Source organism: Lepisosteus oculatus, chromosome 9 (assembly GCF_040954835.1).
Source record: "Lepisosteus oculatus isolate fLepOcu1 chromosome 9, fLepOcu1.hap2, whole genome shotgun sequence".
NCBI classification, from domain to species: Eukaryota; Metazoa; Chordata; class Actinopteri; order Semionotiformes; family Lepisosteidae; genus Lepisosteus; species Lepisosteus oculatus.
Genome location: NC_090704.1, coordinates 23,860,759 through 23,884,386, shown reverse-complemented (window position 1 = coordinate 23,884,386; position 23,628 = coordinate 23,860,759). Strand labels below are relative to the sequence as shown.

The 23,628-nt window shown below is 37.9% G+C and overlaps 1 protein-coding gene and 1 pseudogene across 1 annotated transcript in view; both read right to left on the bottom strand.

Annotated features, from left to right (window-relative positions):
- The window catches only part of LOC138241247 (deoxyribonuclease-2-alpha-like), a 119,495-nt pseudogene extending 102,260 nt beyond the window's left edge, over positions 1–17,235 (bottom strand).
- Positions 1–23,628, bottom strand: part of LOC138241222 (acyl-CoA-binding domain-containing protein 6-like) — a 496,682-nt gene that overhangs the window by 237,176 nt on the left and 235,878 nt on the right. The gene's annotated exons all lie outside the window — the stretch shown is intronic.

The window sequence follows — 23,628 nt, the reverse complement described above, 5'->3', positions numbered from 1 at the left end:
TAAAGAAACTCTTGCAACGACAAATTACTTTAGAAACTAAATTAACAGACAAGCAAGGAAGATCGCGCAGAGAAAACATTTGGATTTACGGAATCCCCGAAGAATCGGAGGGTCGCTGCATGGTCACCTTCCTTGAAAATCTGCTAAGGGGGGAACTTGATTTACCGAAGGACGTGGAACTGGGAATTGAAAGGCCGCATAGAGCGTTAGCGCCGAGACCTAAAGGCCCTGACGCCAAACCGCGCTCCATTGTCACCACGTTTTTAAGCTACAAGATAAAAGAGGAAGTGTTGCGTAAAGCTTGGCAAAAGAAAGAACTCTTCCACAATAACAAACGCTTTTATGGTAATAATGATTACCCCCCAACAGTACTAAAAAAACATATGGAATATTCTGAAGTAAAAAAGGAGCTGAAATCGCCGAAAATAAAATTTCAGACTCCATTTCCAGCGAGGTTGCGGGTGTTTTACCAAGACGGCACCTGCCTATACCATTCAGCAGCATCAAGCGACTGTTTACTTGGCAGAAGGCTGGAAGACGGGGTGGTCCTGGGAAAGACCAATCCTCAAAACAGCAATATCAGGAGAAATTACAGAGTTTCAGGAGAAGACCCCCCTCGCAAGATTGAAGAAATTTGATAGTGAGTTGGTCGTGATTTAATAGTTAAGGGTTTTTAAAAAAAAATAAGTTTCCAGCCATGTTTTAAGAGAATTTGTACATGTCGGGACAGATACTTGGTGATTACGACCAGAGTGACTTTTTATTTTTCTGGTTACACTCCTTTTTTTTTCTCTTTATCATACAAGTTCGGATTTGCCACCGCCCCCTACTTAAGGGCCCTCCTCCAGAGGAGAAGGAGGATTTCCCTAACGGAGAGAAGCCCACATAGGGTTCGTTTGAAAAGAACCGCACAGTTGGAAGAAAGTACTCTGAAAGAGACGGAGATGGATACAGTTTTGTTTAAGATTGTTTGGTTAATGTCTTTGTTTATTGTGTTTTTTGATTGTGGTGCATTATTAGAAAAAAATTATAGGAAGAGGATGTTTAACAATATGAAACATATGTTGTATGGGAGAGATTTTGAAAGTTTTACCATTTACATAAAGTATGTCCAAGCAAGACCTTACAATAGTTCCATTTAATGTTAATGGAGTGCTTAACCCTCTTAAGAGGAGTAAGATTTTGTCTAAAATGAAGAAAGGGGCTCATATTGCTTTTTTACAAGAAACACATTTGAGTGTATAGGAACATGAGAAATTAAGGAGAATGGGTTTCTCAAAAATCTATTTCTCCTCATATAAATCTGGCCATAGGAGAGGAGTGGCTATACTGATATCTCAAAAGGTTCAATTTGAGTTGCTTACAGAAGTTAAAGATAAGGAGGGGAGATATGTATTCGTATTGGGAAAAATTGAAGGGGAATTACTAACATTACTTAATGTATATGCTCCACCTGGTAGTGATTTTAATTTTTATTAAAAAATGGTCGATTTGATGGTTAATGCACAAGGGGTACTGATTTGTGGGGATGATTGGAATGTGCGTCTTAACCCCAGGCTTGATTCTACAAATATATCTTCTCAGAGAGATTAGTCAATGTATAAAAAGATTAATGTACTGATGGGGGAAATGGGAATAATACATCTTTGGAGAGATTTCTATCCAAGTGGGTGGGATTACACTCACTATTCCTTCCCTCATTTGGAATATTCAAGGATTGATTATTTTTTTATACACAAGAGAGATAGACATAGGATCCAAGATTGTGATATTGGTAGAAGTAATTTTTCAGACCATGCTCCTATGTCATTGTCCATACGATTAAGTAATCGGGAAAATACAACATGGAGGATGAACTAAAGTCTGTTGAACAATCCACAATGTAAAGAACAGATAAAACAAGAAATAAAACGATTTTTGGAGGAGAATGATAATGGGGAAGTGAGACCAGAGATGATATGGGATATATTAAAGGCAGTTATAAGGGGGAAAATTATTGCTCTGAGTAGTCATAAGAAGAAGGTAAAGCAACTACAATTATATCATCTGACTATAAAGTTAAAAGAGTTGGAGAAAAAACATCAAGAAAAACAGGATTCACAAATCATGAAAGAAATAAAGAAGCTTAGAAACAAAATAGATGTCTTACATACACAGGAAATTGAAAACAATATATATTTACTTGACAAAAATATTATGAATCAGGGTCAAAATCACTAAAGCTGTTGGCAAGAAAATTAAAAAAACAACAGACCGATAATACAATATATAAAATAAGGGACCAGAACTGTAATGGTGTATTATATAAATGGGAAGAAATTCAAAACACTTTAACACATCTTTACAGAAAATTATATACACAACCCCATTCAGAAAGTGAAGAAAAGATGGATACTTTTCTGGAATCTCTCAGTTTACCAACTCTTACGGAAGATCCAAATAATATATTAAAAACGACTATAACACGAGAAGAACTGAATTCAGTGATTACGAGCCTCAGAGCTAATAAATCACCTGGAACTCATGGTTTTAATTCAGAATGGTATAAAACCTTCCGAGCTGAATTGATATCAAATCTTCTTTCTGCTTGTAATTTGGTATTTATTGATGGGAAAATGCCCCCATCATGGAGAGAGGCTATCATCTCAGTTATCCCTAAGGAGGGGAAAGATAGATTGGATTGTGGATCGTTCAGACCAATCTCAGTCCTTAATGTGGATTATAAAATGTATACAGCAATACTGGCTAAAAGAATTGAAAAGATTCTCCCTCATTTGATATACTATGATCAAACAGGGTTTATTCAAAATAGACAAACCCATGATAACATTCGACACACATTGCATATCATGAACCATATTCAGCAACATAATTTAGAAGCTTCTTTGATGAGCCTAGATGCTGAGAAAGCTTTTGACTCTGTTAGTTGGAAATACCTTTATAGGGTTTTAGGTAGGTTTGGGTTTTGTGAAAATATTATTAAAGGTATTCAAACTTTATATGATAGACCAACAGCACGAATTAAAATAAATGGTTATTTATCCGATAGAATAACTTTAGAAAGAGGGACTAGACAAGGCTGCCCTTTATCTCCATTGCTTTTTGCTCTATATATAGAGCCACAAGCCCAGTGGATACGACAAAATAACAAAATAAAAGGTATAACTACACAAGGTAATGAGCAAAAATATAGCACTGTACGCAGATGACGTTTTATTATATCTGGAGGATCCCACTAGTTCATTTCTAGAAGTAATGAAACTCTTAGATAGCTTTGGCTTGCTGGCAGGCTATAAGTTAAATGTTCAAAAAACACAAATTCTAACTTTTAATTACAACCCTCCTGATTTATTAAAAGGCAAATACCACCTTAAGTGGGACCCAAAGTTCAATGAGATATTTAGGAGTCTATTTACCAAAAGATATTTCGGTATTATAGTTGAATCTGTAAAAATGAGTCTACTGCCTCGGTTACTCTTTCTATTTCAAGCTCTCCCTGTAAAACTCTCTACAAAACAATTTTCAGAATGGGATAAGATGATTTCTAGGTTTATTTGGGAGGGGAGAAAATCTAGAATTAGTTTCAAAACATTGCAACTTTCAAAAGATAAAGGGAGTATGGCTTTACCATATTTAAAAGATTATTATTATGCATCTCAGGTTAAACCTCTCATTAATTCCTGTAATCCACAATATCAAGCCAGATGGAAAGATATTGAATTGTCCCTTGTAAATAGCCCCCCAATTCAGGCACTATTAGGTAATAGAAATTTAGACAAAATTACTGAAAAAATATTCAATCCATGGATAAAGTTTCAATTAAGGACATTGAATATGATCACAAAAGAGTATAATTTAGGTGAGGCAATGAAGATACTCAGATGGTGCGCCTATGATACAGAGTTTAAACCAAATAAATTGGATAATAGATTTAAATTTTGGATTACAAAAGGAATAACTGCATTTTGTAATATAATGGATAAGAATCAGCTACAAAGTTTTCAGTTTGTAGCCATTATTTTAATAAGGAGATTTTAAGGGGAGATTTAGATATTGTTAATGATGGAGTAGTGAAAATAGTTATAGAAGCCTACAAATCAGAATTAGGCAAAGGTATTAAATATAGATTATATAAAAGTTTTATGGAAAAGAAATCATATTCTACAGAGAATATAAAAGATAAATGGGTGAAAGAAAGTGAAGTTAGAATTTCGAATGAAGAGTGGCATTTATGGAGAGAGTTTTGCTGGAAAAACATTGTTCGATTTTTCATTACTCCGGGTCAGAAGGCGCACCATACTGAGGAAAACGCTAAGTGTTGGAGACAGTGCGGAAACCAAGGTAATCATTGGCATATATTCTGGAACTGCCCTAAAATAAGGCTTTTCTGGAATGAATTACATGAGGCCCTGGAAACTATATTTGAAAGGAATGTACCCTTTACATTTGAGGCTTTATATTTTGGTAAACTGGATTTTGATTGGAGGGGAACGGATGAATATTTGTTTGGAGTCCTTATATCAGCAGGGAAGAAAGCTATAACAAGAAAGTGGCTTCTCACAGATCTACCAATGAATGATTGGATTGAATTAATAAAAGAAATATATCTAATGGAAAAAATAACATTTTCTCTAAAATTACAAATGAAAAAAATGGTCAAATATTGGTTTAGATGGGTTCAGTACATTAAACCTTTAAGGTCAGATTTTGTTGAGATACAGAATAACTGAAATGTAATAAGATACATTTATATAGTCTACTTCCTTTTCATATTCATAAATGTATACATCTTCCTTCTTTTGAATGTATATAGTTTTGTTAAAAAGTTATATAATTGTAAAAATTAGGGGAACAAACAGGAATTTGTGCCTGCAATGTAAGGCTGAATAATGGATGTTCATATGTAAAATGGTTTGGTTTTGTTCTCTAAAAATAAATAAAATAAAAAAAATGTTGCTGCTGCTCCTCAAACTTCTAGAGGCAGCACAGAAACAGGATCCATTGATCATACTTTTGACTTTAGTTCAGTTGCAAAAGGCATTGGAAGGACTATATTTGGAAAGCTCAAATCTTTACTCACCCAGACTGAAGAAGATGTATCTAGTTCCAGTTCTCGTGCTCAAAGCAATGCAAAGAGCTCAAGTGTCTGCTCTTCACCAACAAATTCAGTGTTTTCTGATTCTGTGTCAGATATTTCAGATTTGTGCACCTATACAGTAGAAACTGCTGGAGCCATTTGTGAAGCAATGAAAAAAAGAGTTAGACCAGGAGATTTATTGCACAACAGTGGCAAAGAAGGCTTCAGATGAAAGCCTTCTGGCTAGAGAGGTTGTTACTTCAGTTTTGGAGTACCTTCTGGACAGAGCATTAAATCAGATGCAGAAAGTGAAGGGTCAGAGAAGATGCTGAGGACCTCCAGCTCTGTATTCCATAGTACAGCAACAAGGATAATAAGTGAAATTATTGAAAAAGCAGCTGCAAAATATATATCTTCTGGACTTGCCCATCTCCCTGAGCAACCAAACAGTACAGCTGATGATGTATGTAAAACACCGGATGCAACAAAACATGCTCAAGAAGCAATGTCCTCAGACTCTTCTTCTCATGTGCAAAACACTGAACTGGCTTCAGATATTGTTGATGATGTTTAAGAAAGACTACATTACGCTACATGCATTTAGAAGATTTCTTTCTCAACAGACTACAAAGTTAAATGAGAAAGTTGTGATACAGCCCTGTTACCAGGAACATCAGAAATTAAAACTGATACTAGAACAGCTGAGCACCTTAGGACAATGACTGAGGAACTCTTCAAAACTGTGAAGAACAAACTGAAACACTTTTGGAATCAGAAGAGCCTGTCTTTGTTCAAAGCAAGGAAAGTTTTATCTGCTAAAGAGCAGAGATCAGCAGATTCACTTGAGATGTTTCCTCCTTCAGTCCAGGTTTCACACCTGAGCTTTAGTGAACCACACTTGACTAAGAAAAGCATGTCAGTACCAAACTCGGCACCCCGTAAGCATCTTAGTGAAGATTCAGAACCTTTAGGTGTGTTAATGAATGTTGATTTCTCAAGGCAAAGCAGGACTACTCAGGAAAATCAGGCAAATTTAATCATCTGTGCCAAGGATGTTGGCAGTCAGATATTGCAAACAATCAGGAGTGAAATAAATAGGGATGACAAAGGATGTTGCTCAGGAGCAAAGCAAAACCCTCAGAAGAAACCCTTAAGCAAGTGAACTGGTGGATTCTGTTTTATCTACATTTGAAAATCTTAAAGTTTCAGATGTGGTCTTAAAGCCAGATTATGAAACAATGCACCTCTCTGGTGAACAATATGGGAAAGACAGGATGTCTAGTGCAGAAGACACTGTCCATAAAGAGTACACTAAAAGTAACCGTAGAGAATATTCTGTTCAACGTTTTCCACCCATAAATGTGCCTGGGATGGTGATTGATTCTTATACAGATGACACAGAAGTCATGAGTCAGGACACTCCCTATAGAGTCCTGACTGATGCTTCATCAAAGCTTCAGGATCAACCTACACTACAGCAGAACAAGAAAATGAATTGACATGTAAAAGCAATCAAGTTCCCCGGTCCCGTGTTTGGCGTGTTGCTGGTCTCGTCACTGAGAATATAGCATTTCATACCCATTCCAATAATGTTAACTTGAACATTGAAAAGCTTTCAGCTGAAGAGGCGTCCTGTGCATCTCAAGTACCAGGAGCCACAGCAAATTGTCTGTAGCCGTCTAGTAGTTCAGGATTTATCCCATCCAAAGTCCTCGGAGCTTTCTATGCAGTTGTTGTATTCATTTACTGAGAAATCAGTGAAAAGGCTGTTGAAGCAGTGCCTCAGTTTTCCAGATTCTCCAACTTTTCACACAAATGAGAAAGATGTTTCACTTTTTCAAGAGTGTGATACAAATACGGAATTTAAGTCTTCCCAAAGGATTTCAGAGAAAATGTCTCTGACTGCCAAGGATCACAGACCACAGAAAAGTACTGCACCATCAGTGCCCAGTTCACAGATGTACCATGATGCAATTAATCAGCTTTCCAGCTTGCTTGTAAAGTCTGTCATGGATGTTTTGTCTGCTGCGTGTGATTTATCAACGGAGCCTGAAGACAGTGAAAATCAAGTTAAGAAGGAAATCAAATCAAATCATTTAATAGTGTATAAACATTTTAGTTGCTATGAAGTTAAAAAATGTAGTGACTGTATATAAATATACAGTACCTTGATTTTCTATCTGTTGTATCTTTAAAAAGTTTTTGATGTATGTAGACCAAGATAGTGTAGGCCATGACTATGAATGAGAGAATGAGTGAATAAAGCCATATATTCAGTAGCCATAGAGACGCAGCCATTCAAAGTGCGCGGCACAGACATGTACCGGAGGTAATTGGCTACGGCGTCGCGCATCGATGACGCAAAAAAACATCATCAGTACTTGATTGGTTGACCGAAAGGGGCACTCGTGGTCCGTTGGTCGGTCGTAGAAAGATTTACAGTAAATGTCTTTACTGTGCCCGTTTTAGCATCCGTGTCACACCTGAAGAAGGCTCCACGGCCGAAACGTTGTGTTCTCTTTCTTCTTTTTTTCAGCATGGAATAAACCTATTACTTGTTCCTTTGCAGATACAATTCTATTGTTTGTTGTGCTGTCTATGATGTTTTTTTCCCCCCCATTTTCTGTGTCCTTCTGTCTTGTACATTATAAAATGTTACTTACCTTTGCTGTGTCCAAAAGATGAAGGAGCAGGTTTAAATGACTTTGGAGGTTGATCGTTGTATAGAAGATACCCAATGTCCACAGTCTTTTAGGAAGGAATATAAAAAATACCAATACAAAGTTTATATTTGTATTTGTATTGCACAAAAGGCTTCTGAATTATAGGAGAAACCTGTGAAAATAAACAGATTGAAAAGATAATGTACATCCTTACCTCACATTCTGGGAGATGACAGATTATAAATAAAGGTTTCTTACCTTTTTATAATGTAGGACAAAAAAAGGCTGCAAAGTCTGCCCCACTGCACTCTTGGAGTCATTCACCAATTTCTTCCCATATACCCAGCCATTGGTATGGTCATCCATGTAGAGGTATCGCAGACCTCTTCCTTCATCGTGGTCTGGCAGCTTATACAGAATAAACCTGTATGATTCCAAAAACACATAAAAGAGTACTACATACTGTATACTGCTCTAGAACTGTGACACTGTACAATGTGTCCTGGGTGTTGGACAGTGTTAACTGTTGAGATCACTTGAAAATAAAAAGGGCACTTAAACAATACTAGTGTCTGTTGCCAGTCTGTGGGTGCACTGGTGCTTCTGGGAGATGAACAGAACCTGTGGCAAGAGAAGAAGGGTCAAGCAGCCTTGATCATTTCTAGGTGATGTAGTGGCCTACAAAGCAAAAATAGCTCTTGTTTTTAGGGGTCGTCCATGTTTGACATGAGCATTGTGGCAAAACTGGAATAATCTTATGCGATTAGAGCTCATTTTCTGCATTTTAAACCAGCAGAGCTCTGTAGAACTGAACTGCAGCAGTTGACAAAGAGTCAACAGTTGACTAAAAGAAGCGAGGCAAGGCAAGCATCTCACAAACATTACTCTCCTCAAGAATACATTCTGGTGAATCGTTTCAAAACGAACTATTGAAAGGAAAAAAAGACTTAAAATCCAATAGTAATTTCTTTATGACAAAAAAATCATAGACGTTGTACCCTGGATTTACAGATGCAGCCATTCAAAGTGCGCGGCACAGGCACGTACCGGGGGTAATTGGCTACGTCATTGCGCATCGTGACGCGAGATGATGCAAAATACCGCGGTACGTGATGGGTTGACCGACGGGCACTCGTGGTGCGTTGATCGGTCGTAGAAAGATTTAAATGTCTTTACTGTGCCAGTTTAAGTATTGAATATTTATATGGAATTTTACCACTGAAGGGAAATCTTAGTAGCTGAGCATAAAAAGAATAGGAGCATACTGTAACGTGTGCGAAGGCCATAAATGGTATTAATTTTGGAACATAAACATACAGTATATGGCTGGTCTCGGTACTAAACAATACACACCAGTATTTTGTTTCTCCCTAAACATTTTAAGCTTCGAAGTCTTTAACTAATGTGATACTGGAGTCAACAAGCATACTTTTAGAATTTGATTAAAAGGGAATATAATATGGAATTGTGTATCTAAAGAAATTAATAAAGATATCATTATATTCATATACCGCAACACAAGAATAGTACACGCTGTACATTGTCTGTTGATAATGTTTCTGTAGTGCTTTTTCAGCACTCTGCATATGACCTTGCTGGTGGCGCTGTGGGTTAGGTTCCTGACTCCCACTCTGATCGAATTTAAGTAATTTTAATAACAATGAATAGTCACTTATGCGTTACAATATAAACATTAATATTGATTTAAATCACGTTTTGATTTAAATCGCAAACGCGGGTTTCAATACATGTTTTGTGATTCATAATCAGACAAATGCAACATAAATTGATATCTTTATCTTCTAAGTATCTTAATAAAATAGCGTAGCTTTCTCCCCGTTTAGATTTATTTTTTCTTGGGATCAAATGTGGAAAGATTATATTGTAACCATTTTTATTTTTTAAATACATTTTAGAAAAGTGTATTCTATACTAAAAAGCTGTACACCACCTCCTATAAAGATACATATTGTAATACTTTCGGGTTCGGATAGGACAGACACAAGAACTCAGACTTGCGGAGTCAAAGCAAGTTAAAGCCTTGATTTTATATATCACCTTTAAAAGTGGCATCTCAAAGCAAAGTAAATACCCAACACTGAGTGTACCCATCTGTCCCCATTGTACCCAGAGAGCACAGCCAGGACAGACAGGCAAATAAGATACACTCCACAGACATTCACAACAGCGAAATATCATAAAACGTTTGCACATGTAGTTTAATTATTATTTGTTTTTCAGGAAGTTAAAAAAACACTTGAATTACTTATCCAGTCTCTCGAAATAAAATTATTTTTCAAGCAATGCAACTAACGTCAGGCAACGTGTTTTTTTTAATCCAACATTGACAGCCACATCTTAAATCTTGTCAGTCAGTTCTTTTTTCTCTATTTGAATTGTGGCGATTCAAACAACCTGGGATAACAAGTGGTCTCAAAGTCACCTAGCTCACAGAGCTTCAACAACAGATGACAATTCCCTTAGTCCTTCCTTAGTCTTCCTGAAATTGTCAGATTATGAGTGAATAAGAGCATTTTATTAAAAACGTTTTAATCGCGTATCTAAGGAACTAGCAGTATAACCTTGTTCATGCACAAACAGTGGCATGTGACATTATTAATTTGGGTGTCTCCTCTTGCCAGAAAGCTCTTAATTGCATTTTGAGTGCGGTTTTTGACTTTTTTTAAATTGCAACCCATAAATAAAGCTGATACTGTTTAGACTTTTAATTATTTTAAACTGTATTACAGCAGCACAATGCACAATGCAACGTAAATCGCTATCTTTGTCTTCTGCGTAATAATGTTCACCTCTCTGTCCAGCAAATTAACAATAGTAATAATAATGAACTTTATTGTATATGGCGCCTTTAAAGGTGGCTCCTCAAAGCGCTTTACAGGATAAAAACAATAACAACAATAGTGTCAGGCTGGGCAAACGATTTTTTTATAGAAATACAAAATGAGATATAATGATGTGTTCCGGTTTAGACATTAACGAGTACAACCCCCCTCTCTGAGGGAGTGCTGGCTGTGACAAATTAAACCGGTTTCACAGGTATTTTCAAAGTAGAAGGGGACAAGATTTCCAGCGAAAGACACCTCCCCCCCTCCAAAAGTACAGTACTTACTAGTTAAGAAAGCTAGGCTCCTCAATGAAATCGCTTTAACATGCTAATACGTTGGTGTAACAGTCCGGGCGTGGCAAGCTTGTAATGTCAACCCGACATTTACGGCGAAAGGAACCCTTCTTTCATTGGAAGACAATGAACATATTCTAGCCCTAAATGAATTAATAGCAAATATGATTTACATAAAAGACATTTTTCCAAGAAAGTTTAGCCTTTGTCACTAATGAAACCACTAAATAAAGACATAAATATAGAAATCTTAAGATTTTTAAAATACATGACTTTGCTAAACTAATTTAAAAATAAAAACGATTACAAAGGCCAGCGGAGAGAGACAACAGGGGAGGGATGTTGGTTTTACATAAGGGGCGGGGCTATGGAAATTAGGTCTGTTTGGGAATGTGGAGTTACATGTTCTGGCTGTTTGTGAATTATCGTTATTGAGTATAGAGTGTTGATGTATTGATTTTGTGTAATGCTGTATGTTGAAAATTGGATTTTGTTTATGATAAAGAGGATAAACTGGGATGGGAGGAGGGTTTAGTTTTGCATAAGGGGCAGGCTATGCTAATTGTAGGAATTTGAGAGTTTTTGGTTTGTATTACAAATAATTCGTACTAGATATTGAGATTTGTTGTTGTTTTGTTGAGATTTAACTCCGCAAATCTGAGTTCTTGTGTCCGTCCTATCTGAGCCCGAAAGTATTACAATATGTATCTTTATAGCAGGTGGTGTACAGCTTTTTAGTATAGATTACACTTTTCTAAAATGTATTTAAAAAATAAAATGATTACAATCTAATCTTTCCACGTTTGATCCCAAGATCCCAAGAAAAATAAATCTAAACAGAGAGAAAGCTATGCTGAAAGTTTATTAAGATACTTAGAAGACAAAGATATCAATTTATGTGGGTAGCTGCGTCAGCATGCGTAGGCTGCAAAGGAACAAGTAATAGGTTTATTCCATGCTGAAAAAAAGAAGAAAGAGAACACAACGTTTCGGCCGTGGAGCCTTCTTCAGGTGTGAGAGAGACAGGGCAGTAGGCAAAGGTAAAGTAGCGGGAGAACAAAGGTTGAGAGGGAGGAGGAGTGAGAGGCGGGAGCAGGGGACAGAAAGAGAGGCCAATCAAGAGGTGTGAAGTCAGAATGGGTGCAGAGAGGTGTGAAATGAAACTTCCAATGAATGGAGAAAATTTAAAAGAACAGTAATCTGTCGTTAAGGGAAGGGAGAATGTGTGATCCTAGCTGCAGAATAATTTTAGTTTTGGTGGTCTTTCTGATGTATGAGTTCGGAAAACCGTCTTTGAGAACACAGACGGAGAGATTAGAGTGGTCGTGGCCGTCAGAGGTGAAATGAGAAACAATGGGCTTGGAGAGATCTTTAATCTTCACAGCCCTGACGTGTTCTCTGAAGCGGTCTCCGAGTCTCCTTCCTGTTTCCCCAATGTAGATGGCTGGGCATTTACTGCAAGAGATACAGTAAATAAGGTTGCTGGAGGTACAAGATGCTGTCTGGGTGATCCGGAATTGTCCTGAGGGGCCTTGAATGAGTGTGGTGGTGGCTGTGTACTTGCAGGTGGTACAGCGAGCTCTTTTGCAAGGGAAAGTGCCTGGTGTGGATGGTTGCTGAGGGCGGTCAAGGGAGCTGTGGACAAGGAGGTTACGCAGATTAGGTGGTCGGCGATATGAGATGATAGGGCGATCAGAAAAGAGGGCCCCAATGGAGGGATCATCCTGTAGGATGGAAAAGTTCTGGTTAATGGTCCTGGGGATAGGAAGTGTGTTAGGGTGGTAAGGAAGCACCAAAGGAATGCGGTTGTTACGGCGGGAGTTCCTGATCGGGTTGATGGTCCGGGGGGTGTTTTTGGCTCGGGCAAGGGCCCTGTCAATCACACTGCTGGGGTATCCTCTGTTGATGAAAAAGGAGTACATTTCGAGGGCTTGGTTTTCGAAGTCGATGTCGTCGCTGCATAATCGTCGTAACCTAAGGAACTGTGAAAAAGGAAGAGAGTTTTTAGTGTGGTTGGGGTGAAATGAGCTGTACAGGAGGTAGCTGTGTGAATCCGTGGGTTTGTAATAAACTGAAGTGGACAGTCGGGGGTAGTTAATAGACAAGTGGATGTCTAGAAACGGAAGAGTGGTGGAAGAAATGTTAACCGTATATTTGAGGGACGGGTGGAAGTTGGTGAAATGGTGCAGGAAGAATTCAAGCTGATCGTTGGAGCATGTGGCGGCACCAACGCAGTCATCGATATATCGTTTGTAGAGGTCAGGGACATAGCCAGTGTAGGAAGCGAAGAAGCGTTCTTCTACCCAGCCGACAAAAATGTTGGCATAGCTGGGTCCCATTCTGGTGCCCATGGCAACTCCACTGACCTGTTGGTAAAAAAGATTATTGAAAGAGAATGCGTTCAGTGTGAGGACCAGTTCTGCAAATGTTGCATTTGTCTGATTGTGAATCAAAAAACACATAAATTTAAACCCTCGTTTGCGATTTAAATCAGTATAAATGTTTATATTGTAACGCATAGGTGACTATTCATTGTTTATTAAAATGACTTAAATTCGATCATGTTGTGATATTTAGAAATATAAAAGTCAATTAATTGTCCATAATATTGCTATTCTATTTTTTCAAAGAAATGTCGCAATACATGAATATAATCATATCGTTACATCAGAAATTGAGAACAGTTCTTCTGAGGAACTGAAAAGAGACTCCCATCTTGAAAACAGTTCTGAAATCAAACCACTCAGTGTCCCTGTAGAACCGTTGAATATTGAACCGGTTTCCTTAGTTGGGCTCCAGGAAATTTCTATGGCTAAATCAACAGAATCACTTAATATGACTTTAGTGTGTACTGAGACTGTGGAAAACATCATAACACAGCTGCTATTGCAGATATACCCTACTTTGATAAAAGAGGAAACTTCTACAGAAATCCCAGGGAAGATGTCTGTGTCTTTGCTGAGTCAGATAGCTGTGGACCTCTTTGACAGTGTGTTGTAGGACTTGTCCGAAAACCAGGAGATAACAGTTGTGAAACAGGATAATAATGTGTTTCATGAACCACACAAGATTCAGCAGGTTGCTAGCTCTGTTCACAATGAATTGCTGTGCCAAACTGGATCCCAACAGGTTCTACAGAAAGCTGTAGCCACCAGAAATGAGACAGTGGTCAAAACCATAATCAGTTCTATGGTGACCAACATTTCCAAGCTGACACATTCAGCTTCCCGATGTTCATCCCTTTCACCAGAGACCAGTATTAGCAGAGAAGCAAGTGAGATCGTTGATGAGGTGAGGGGTGATATTAACATAACTAGTGAGCACAACAAAGAGGCAATACCCAGTCCTCAGTTTTCTGAAGTTTCCCTTGTTTCTTCTGAAATAGTACATGGAGTCACAGATAGTCTGCTAAAGAAAATTCAGCTAAACTGTTCCAGCCAGTACTCCTCAAGCTGCCATTGATATGGAAACCCGGAGCACTGAGCAGCTCATGTGCACCAAAATGGACCAGTTAGAACCTTCACCTGTTATTTGTCGAACAGTCAGAAGTAAAAAACGACAGTCTTCTATGACAAAGTTTCCAAAAGGCTTTTCTCCAACAGTCCCAAGTGGTTTTGAAAACAGTTTCCAGCCAGAAGACACTATGGATAAGCCCTGCTCATCACGTTCCCTAGGAGAAGCTGTTGGTGTGACACCTTGTTAGCTTCTGAGACACGAGAGAAGCCTGGAGATTATCTGGTTCAAAGAGTCCAGGATCTAGAAGGAGTACAGCAGTGTAAGGCTTTAGGGAAGAAAAGCTCCTCGAGGCCAGACTGTATTAAAACACGACTTCTGGAGTCCTCTTAGCATGATGTGGTTGATGAGGTATGACCAACAGTTCCAAACCTGTAAAAATTTCTCTTATGAAAGTAGGATGGACCTGTAAATCAAATCTACTGTACCTAATTAACAGACATTTGTGTAGAAAGTACTGGAAAATGGAACTTTTATTTTGTAAATATGATGATAGTTATGTTGTGCATTTTCCTTTACAATAAAACTACAAATCCAGATTTGTTTTCCCTAACACTGTGTAACATCTCAGAAATATCCCTACTGTCAGTTCATAGCATACGTTCTAAACTCACGTGTCTGTGGATGTCAGCTTTATCACTTTCTTATTCAATTAGTACAAGAGCAATCAGGTGAGTTAATGCTACTATAGAGAGACTTGCTCAAAGTATTGTCTACATTTCCAAACTGATGTCTGCATCATAAAAAAAACTGAGATGCATTATTTTCTATACATGCAATTGTAAACATTCACATTGGTTTATTATTTTATATTTCATTGTCTGCCTTTATTCTAGTGTTAACGTCAGTGCTAAAAACATATACACACCCCATAATCCTTATCTTCTTTTCAGTAAGAGAAGTGTTACTTGTTTTGATTTACACTGAACAATCACTGAACTGTAACTTTTTGTTTTTTTGTGACAGGAGTTGCCCGGACACTCATCTTGGTATGTGTACAATCCCAGCCTTAATAAGGATAAAAATCTCAGTCCAGCCCAAAGCAAGAGTTGTCTGCGCATTGACATAGCAAAACATTACAGGACCCCAATGCAACTGACCAAAACTCTAAGAGCGAAGGGCTTCTCTCTCACAGCAACATCCCCTTTGCAGTTAATATGCCGGATGAAGATGTGAATGTGAGCCAGAAAGTCAAGAAACATCCTTTGAAAAAGTTTGGCTCCATGATAAAGCATAAGATCATGGGTAATAGGTCAAAAGACGTCAGAATTCAGAATGAAACAAATCCATCTTTGGAAAAGTTAAGAGCCCAGGGAACATCCAGTGGACGTGGGAGCTGTGAAAGCTTTGGACCATTTCAAGTGCCTGATGAGTACAACGAGCCTCAAAAACACAAGGTATGGATTAGTTACCCAAACTTTAATTATTAATTTGGACATTGTATTTTTAATATTAGCACTACAGAAATTATTTGAATAGAATGCTCATTTGTACATCAAATAACATTCTAGAAGACATTCCTATTAATTGCAATCAACAAGAATAGCAACTGCTACTGTATGGTGGCCAATGCTGAATGTTCTGTATGAATAATGACTACAAATTTATCAAGATCAATACAGTACGTAACAGTTCAAGTATAATAGCTGTGGAAGAAATATTCCTAAATTGTTTTCTTTGTGTGCTCATAGTTCTTCAAAAAAAGTTTTTAGTTTGGACAGATTCAGTAGGAATAAGCCTCAGAACACTCCATATGGTGAGTATTTAGTTTGTGACTTGGATTTTATTTTGTGTAGCACATTAGTGACAAGTGTGGTTCAGAATTAGACATTGGATGGAATTTATGTAGAATGGGGGAATTCATCCTAAATTTAGAATCCTTTAAAAAACAAACTGATTTGTATACAAATTGGCCTTAGTGTTCTGCAAACGGCAAGTTTTGACTCTGCTACCTCCATAGGAATGGTGAGGCAGAACTCTAAGCTCCACTCTGATCAAGTGGTCAACTGTGCACCTCTACTCTTCCCTGATCTCTCTTCTTCTAAATAGTCCATTGTCCAGTGCATCAATCTTTGGCAGTCCTCTTCAACAGTACTCTATTTTCTCAATTTTCAGTGCCCTCCCTCATTCCCTTCTACAGTATCTCTCGGTATAGTAAATATGACTAAATGTGACTTATATGATAGATATAAGATATAAGCTAATACGTCTTCCTTCTTTTACAAGTAAAGTTATGAAAACCACTTTAGAACTAAACAACAGGATCGCTCATATGAAAATAAGACCCTAGCAGTAGTCAATATGGTTTTAGAAAAGGTCATTCTTCCTTTACCATCTTGTTAAAATTCTTCAAACAAGTGACAGCAGTAAACACACAGAACGTACAAAATGATATGATTAGATTTTAAAGATGCTTTTGATAATGTTCTTCTTAAATTAAAGGCAATAGGCATTTAGGGAAATTCATGTATTGAACTGGTTAATGGACAGGTAATAGTACAGATCAGGGGTGAATAGTCCAATAGAAGATGACAGGAATAATAGTTATGAATGTGATTGAAATGACTGAAAAACAGTTGTCTAATAGCCAAATTACCACACACCTTTAATCAAATAGCTTCTTATTGAATAAACCTGACATTAAGATGCCTCTGGGTAGAACTGTATCCAAAGTCTATCTTACCTGCTGCCATGGAATAAAGAAACTGGAACAGTGACATGTCAAACCACTCTGTGTTTCCAGGGATCCCTGTAATTCCAAACTCCAGGAAGATGCCAAAAAAACCATCGTTGCTGTCGAAGATGTCGACTGCTTTATCCAGAGCCTTCCTGTAATAATCCATCTGCCACCATCAAACATGTTTCACATGGAGGGGAAACTCCTTGCAATGAAAACTCAAAAAAGGAGTTCTAATGATGGGAACCTCATTTGCCTAGCTGATCTACTGTTTCTGAAATAAAAATAATCGCATTCATGTTTTTGTATAATGTTGTGTTATTCAAATAGGTGAGCACACTACCACATGCATGACCAGACACTTTTAAACTAAATCACAAAATGGTTTGTTAGTTGTCTGTAAATATCTTATTGGTGTACTATACCATTAAAAAAATAAAACAGTCTTAGCCTTCATAATTCTATTCATAGTTATAGCAAGACCTGATTTACTGTAAGTATTCAAAATCCTCAAAGCTACTGACCTACAGTAGTGCACTTCATAAGATTTAGTAGTGCAGCACGAACTAGGGGAAACTATTTGGATTTAAAAAATATAAGAGGTTTAAATAATCTACCAAACAGGGAAATGCATATTTTTATTCAAAGGGTTTGGGGCCTGGAACAAACATCCCAACTATGATGTGGACGCTGATATCCTGACGTCCCTGAAGAAAGGGTTAGATTAGATACATGAATGAATTGGCTACTGAAAAACCAGGCAAGCCAGATGAACTATCAACGTTCTACTGTGCACCAACAAGTGCACCTAATGAACTTTCGTGTGATTGGCAAGTTGCAATGCCTCACTGCACAAGCTGTATTCCTGGTCAGAGGGCTTAAAACAAATTGCCAACTTTTTGTGAAAGTACATAAGCTATAACTATAGTATTCTCATTCCAGAAAATGTTGCGTTTCTTTTTTCCATCTGTACTGTGTATATATACTGTATGGACTAGGAACTTATCTACTCTGTGTTTTTGGTTTCCCTTCGGACCGCTTAGGGGAGCGAACGGTTAACGGACCGCGGTGAGCAACAAGTCCTGAAACGGTTAGCCATCATCTTGATACTGTCTGCAGGAGAGAGTAATTTTAATATAATTTGTCTTCCTGGAGATTGATTTAGATTATTCGAGAAATTCAAACTACGATCATAACATTTATATTTATAGACATACTCCAATATGGCGTCTCGCTCTCCATCGTCTTCCCCCGACTCTGCTACGGGTTCAGGTACCGACCCGGCTCGGCCAGACACAGGAGAGCCGCTCGGTGGTTCAGATTCGGATTCAGACTTGGGTCTCGGGGAGGAAGGTTGCGGTGCTGGTGACCTGGGGTATCGCCTGGAAGAGACGGAGCTCGAAGCCGAGTTTGAAGCGGCAGCTGAGCAGCTCCGTGGACTGGTGCAGACAGCGAGCAGAGAACAGCTGCTTTACCTGTACGCCAGGTATAAACAGGTAAAGCGACCCCAAAACTTTTTCAACTCTTTAATAAACTGAAGCAAAGACGTGTTTGATGTGTTTTCGGGCTCAAGGTCAATTAGTTTGAAACCTTAAAAATGTGCACTCAGCATGTGCATAATCAGCTGCTGTCATGTAGTTGGTGACCTTCGTGTTTATAAAGTACTGAGTACGTTTGGATGAAGAAACCACTAGCAATATTTTCTAGTTCCCCAAGGGATCGTTTTAACTGACGAACGTTGAATAGAAGTGTACAAAACGACTTTTCTGCTACTCTCCAAACATTTTGTATTACTGACAAACCTACTGGCCACGTAAACTGAGTTATATACATTATTTATATGCAAAATTTAGAAATAAGCAGTTGGCATAAATGAACAGGGTAATAAAATATATATCAATATATATATATATCATATCTAGCACATTTAAAAAATAAATTGAATCATTTTCCACACAGTGAGCATATTGCCCCTGTGAATTTAAAATAGGAATACAGTTAAATTCCAGTGGATTTGCTGTTTGAAACAGCCATTGTTATCCTGTGTTCACATGATGACTAGCTAATCATATTCTTAAAGTTTGCTTCTTCTCATTGATACCTTTTCAGTTGTTGAATATGTATTCCTTTCAGTAAGCGATAGCTAAAGTATTGTGCACAAACTCATTTTAAGTTACACAAGGCAAGAGACAAATCTGTGCGACTCCACAAACCCACACTAAATATAGGTTTCAGTGTTGTCCAGAAAAAAAGAAAGGTAAATGTGTGAACTTTCACAGATATTGTAAGAAACCCAACAGACCAGGGAGTGTAAGTAGGATTTCAGTTGTTAAAGGCTAAATAACATCCCAGGCAAGTAAGATCTGTCAGTCAACTTATGGGATAGACTATGACTAAATTACATACCCGAGAAGCTGAGTTCTAGCATTCACAGTCTCCTTGCCGAACTGTATTAAAAATAGAAAACAAAACATTTGCCCTACTGAAAAGCGGTTAAGAGTTTCTACCAGCTGGGCTCTGTAAGGCTGCTGATGGGTTACACATTGTGCTGTGATGCTGCAGGCAGGCCTGGAAGCAGCTTGGGGACATGAGCAAAGAACAGGCCATGCAGGAGTATGTAGCGTGTGTGCATTCGCTGGACCCAGAAGGAAGCCAGAAGGTAGGGACTTCTGACTCAATTTCACTTAAACCTGCTATTTGTTTGGTGTCAGCTTTTGGGCGCCAGGATGATGTCATGCATTGAGAGGGCGAACTGTCTCTGGGACAAGCTGTCAGATTTGTTCTAGAGATAAACCTGTTCCTGGGATTCCTACAGTACAAGAGACAGTTTCACATGATTCATCAGTAAACTACTAGCTACTAGCAACCTAATGAATACGGTCACTTGAGCAGCCCACTTGTGTCTGTAACCTCTCTTGCGTTTTTCAGTTCTTGGCAGTTTGTATACTGAAGTTACCTAAACAAAACATGAATATTAATGATCAGAAACTAAGGCCCACTTTAAAAATCACAAATATGCTCCTTAAAAAAATCACAGAATCGGGTTCCAGATAGCTGCATGTTTTGCTTACTCAAAGAGCAAAAGGTCTGTTTTCTACCAAATGTTACCAAAAACATCCCTGCCCACTTGCAGCTGACAGGACTTGGCTGTTTCCCCATATATACTGTATGCCATATATATCCAGTGAGTATAATATGAAGAGGGGTGGATCAGTGTTCACTGTTGTCCCTTTTGTGCTACATTTAAGAAAATAAAATAATTTTTCAGTTTGCATTGTCTTACCTTTATGACTACTGAGAATAAGTACTCTGGAACACAATCAAAAGAAAATTAAAATCTATATAAAGGGCCAGCATGGGTGTGGAGTGGATAGCGCTTCTGCCATGTAGCACTGGGGCCCTGGGTTCAATTCCAGACCTGGGGTGCTGTCTGCATGGAGTTTGTATGCTCTCCCCATGTTTGCGTGGGTTTCCCCCCACAGTCCAAAGACACGCTGGTAGTTTAATTGGCTTCTGGGACAATTGGCCTTGGTGTGAGGTTGTGTGTGTCTATCTGTGTGTGTCCTGTGATAGACTGGTGTCCCCTCCAGCGTGTATACCACCTTGCGCTCACTGCATGCCAGGATAAGCTGCAGCTCCCCTGCAACCCTGTATTGGGAAAAAGCAGTTAGAAAATGGTGGGATTTATAGTTTAAAGTGTGAAGTGTATGTAGATAGAACAGTTATATTTCAGAATAAACAAGTATTCCATGTCTATGTGGAACAATTATTTGTTTATATTTTGGGTATCAATTTTGAAGTGACTAAAGGATTTACAAAACAGTAGTGCCTGGACTTTAATGAAGAGGATATGGCATTAAGGAATTCGAATTGTTTGAATTCAGCATTAGCTCTAGTGTAGATTTAACAGCCCAGTTCATAGAGGCCACGCAGAGTGGCCTCGATGTGTCAGCGTCTCTTATGATCATTGGTGCTATTAGTCGCAGTTCATGCTTGGCAAATTTGACATCTTGCCCAGAGTGGTGAGTGCAGTATTGCGAGATTTTCTCTCTTCACAATTCTCATGACTATGCATTGAAGGACAATAATAATAGTATAATGTTAATTTTTGAGTGTTTTTAAATAACCCTCAAAGCTCCTTATAGTAGTACACATAATACACAAAAAAACTAATGGCACATATCAATGTTATAGCATTAATTTTTCAGTTGTTGAGCTAATATCAGTCTTGTCACGGTTTGCTTTCAGAAATGTTCTGTTGTATCTATGTCTTAATTTCAGACAGACTCCTGTAAAGTACAGAAACCAGAATAGTAGTAATCGAATTTGATTTTCAAATTAATCTGTCAGCAGGATAGCAGTGAAACCCAAGCCCACAATGGTAAAAACGTTGCCCAAGAGCCAGTGTATAAATATTAAATAGTTACGTTTCCAGTACAAATCTCTATGTAATACCTCGGGTTAGTGCAATAACATCACTTTTAACTAGGATTTATGAATTTGTTTCTGGTGGTGGTATTGATAAATAAGAGCTAAACCAAGGAAGTTTCCATGTGATCCAGTGTGGGACTGTGATTGACACCAGCAGCATTTTAGTTGAATAAAAAGCACATCAAGTGATCCAGAAGCCACTGGAAAATCATTAACTGACTTAACAATGGTAGTTTCTGTACTGTGTATCCAAACTCCAACTGAAGAGGTTCAAAGAGCTCATTAGATACAAGACGCAATTAGAATTAAGTCGCATTGTCCATTTCAGAGTTTTTGTGAGAAAAGGCAACTTAGTGGTACATAGTGGTAGTTAAGTGCTTGAGGTCCTAGGTCCTAGTTTTAGAAACCTTTACGTAACTAGAAATTTATGTCGAAATGCCCATTAATCACACCCCACGGGCTATGCATACATGTGTACAGTACATCAATGTGTCAGTTTACATATGATGTTATTTCGGTCAGTTTCTTTCATATGAAGCACACATAGAAAATTAAGTTCAATAATTATTAATGCAGTGTTCTATAAATAGAACAAATATCTAAACATTCATATGATGCATACAGAAAGTTAAGCTCTATAATTTATAACGTAATGTGATATCAATAAAAAAATTGAAAAAACCTGTTTGCCTGGATCGTGGTCACTGTCCCCCCAGATGACACGTTTCTTTTAAACCGCTCCACAAATTCTCACATGAACGTATTCTCCAATATCATCACAACAAAACCATAATGTTTGTTTCCACAGATATGACACTATTATGCAATAAACCAATAAATTAATGAACTAGCAGAATCCCAATAAAAACACCCGGCCAGCACAGCATGTCAATATTATACATTTTTACCAACAAAACCGCAAAAGCAAAAACCAGCATATATATATATATATCCCATGTTTTTACCTTATTCTGAAGCATGATATATATCCAAAATAACCCAGACTTGAACATTATTGACTTCATAGTAAATGTTTGAAGAACGACCGGTAGAAATAAGGCGATCTGATTAGTAAAAACCGCTTTCATTCATTGTATTTTCAGCCATTCAGAGCTCTTAGGGGGTAAGACTTCCTCTAGAAGCCTCGAGCTGCATTCCGCCTGCCTTTTAGCTGTCAATCATTGACTCAGAAGGGGTAATCAATCAGTTTTTTATCAGTGCTCCTTTTTTTCACACCAGAAGGCAACTCTGAGGTTTTTTTCATTGCATAACAGCAGATAAAGGCTCTCTAGCAGTGTCTAATAGTTTTTATAGCAATTGCAATGGTTATTATTCTTATTTTCAATATTTTTAGGATTTTTTATTATAGGCGTGAAATTTCATTCCAGGTTCAGTCTTCACAAAACATGATGTAGAATTTTTTCTAATTGATCAATTTTTCCCAGATTTGTATCCAAGCTAGTAGTCACCTAGAACAAGGCTCTTGACATGCATAAAGTTAAAAAATCTGACCTCTGAAGACCAAAAAAACATGGTCGCCTGCTGTTTTTTTTGTTTTTTTTTCATATGTCTGTCTGCTGAGTGGACACGTTAAGAAATATAAGGAATTTGACTGTTCACCCTCAAAGCCAAGGGGGTTACCTTCAATTTAAGACCTGAACCAGGCTCCTGCTATGTTCTGCTGCAGAGATATAACAAATGTTTAAGGAGGAGGAAATTTCAGGCGGAAATTGGCTAAACGCGTCAATGTTAATAACAGGTTAAACAAAATTTGGAAGTGTCAAACATTTTTCTCCTACATTTTAATGTGAGAAAAACAAAACAAAGAGTTTGTTACCTGTCAAGGTAGGTGGGATGTTCACTACCTCATTATTTTTAAAGCAACTTAAAAGGTAAGTGTACAAATGCATAAATTAAGATTCAAACAATTAAAAGACAGTACAACAATCAAACAGCAAACTGGAACTATTTCTGATCAAATAATCTGTTCTCTGATAATAAAGTTGTTGTGAAAAAGTAATGTTACATTGATAGTTCAGGTGGGTAGCTGCGTCGGCATGCGTAGGCTGCAAAGGAACAAGTAATAGGTTTATTCCATGCTGAAAAAAAGTTTTGGCCATGGAGCCTT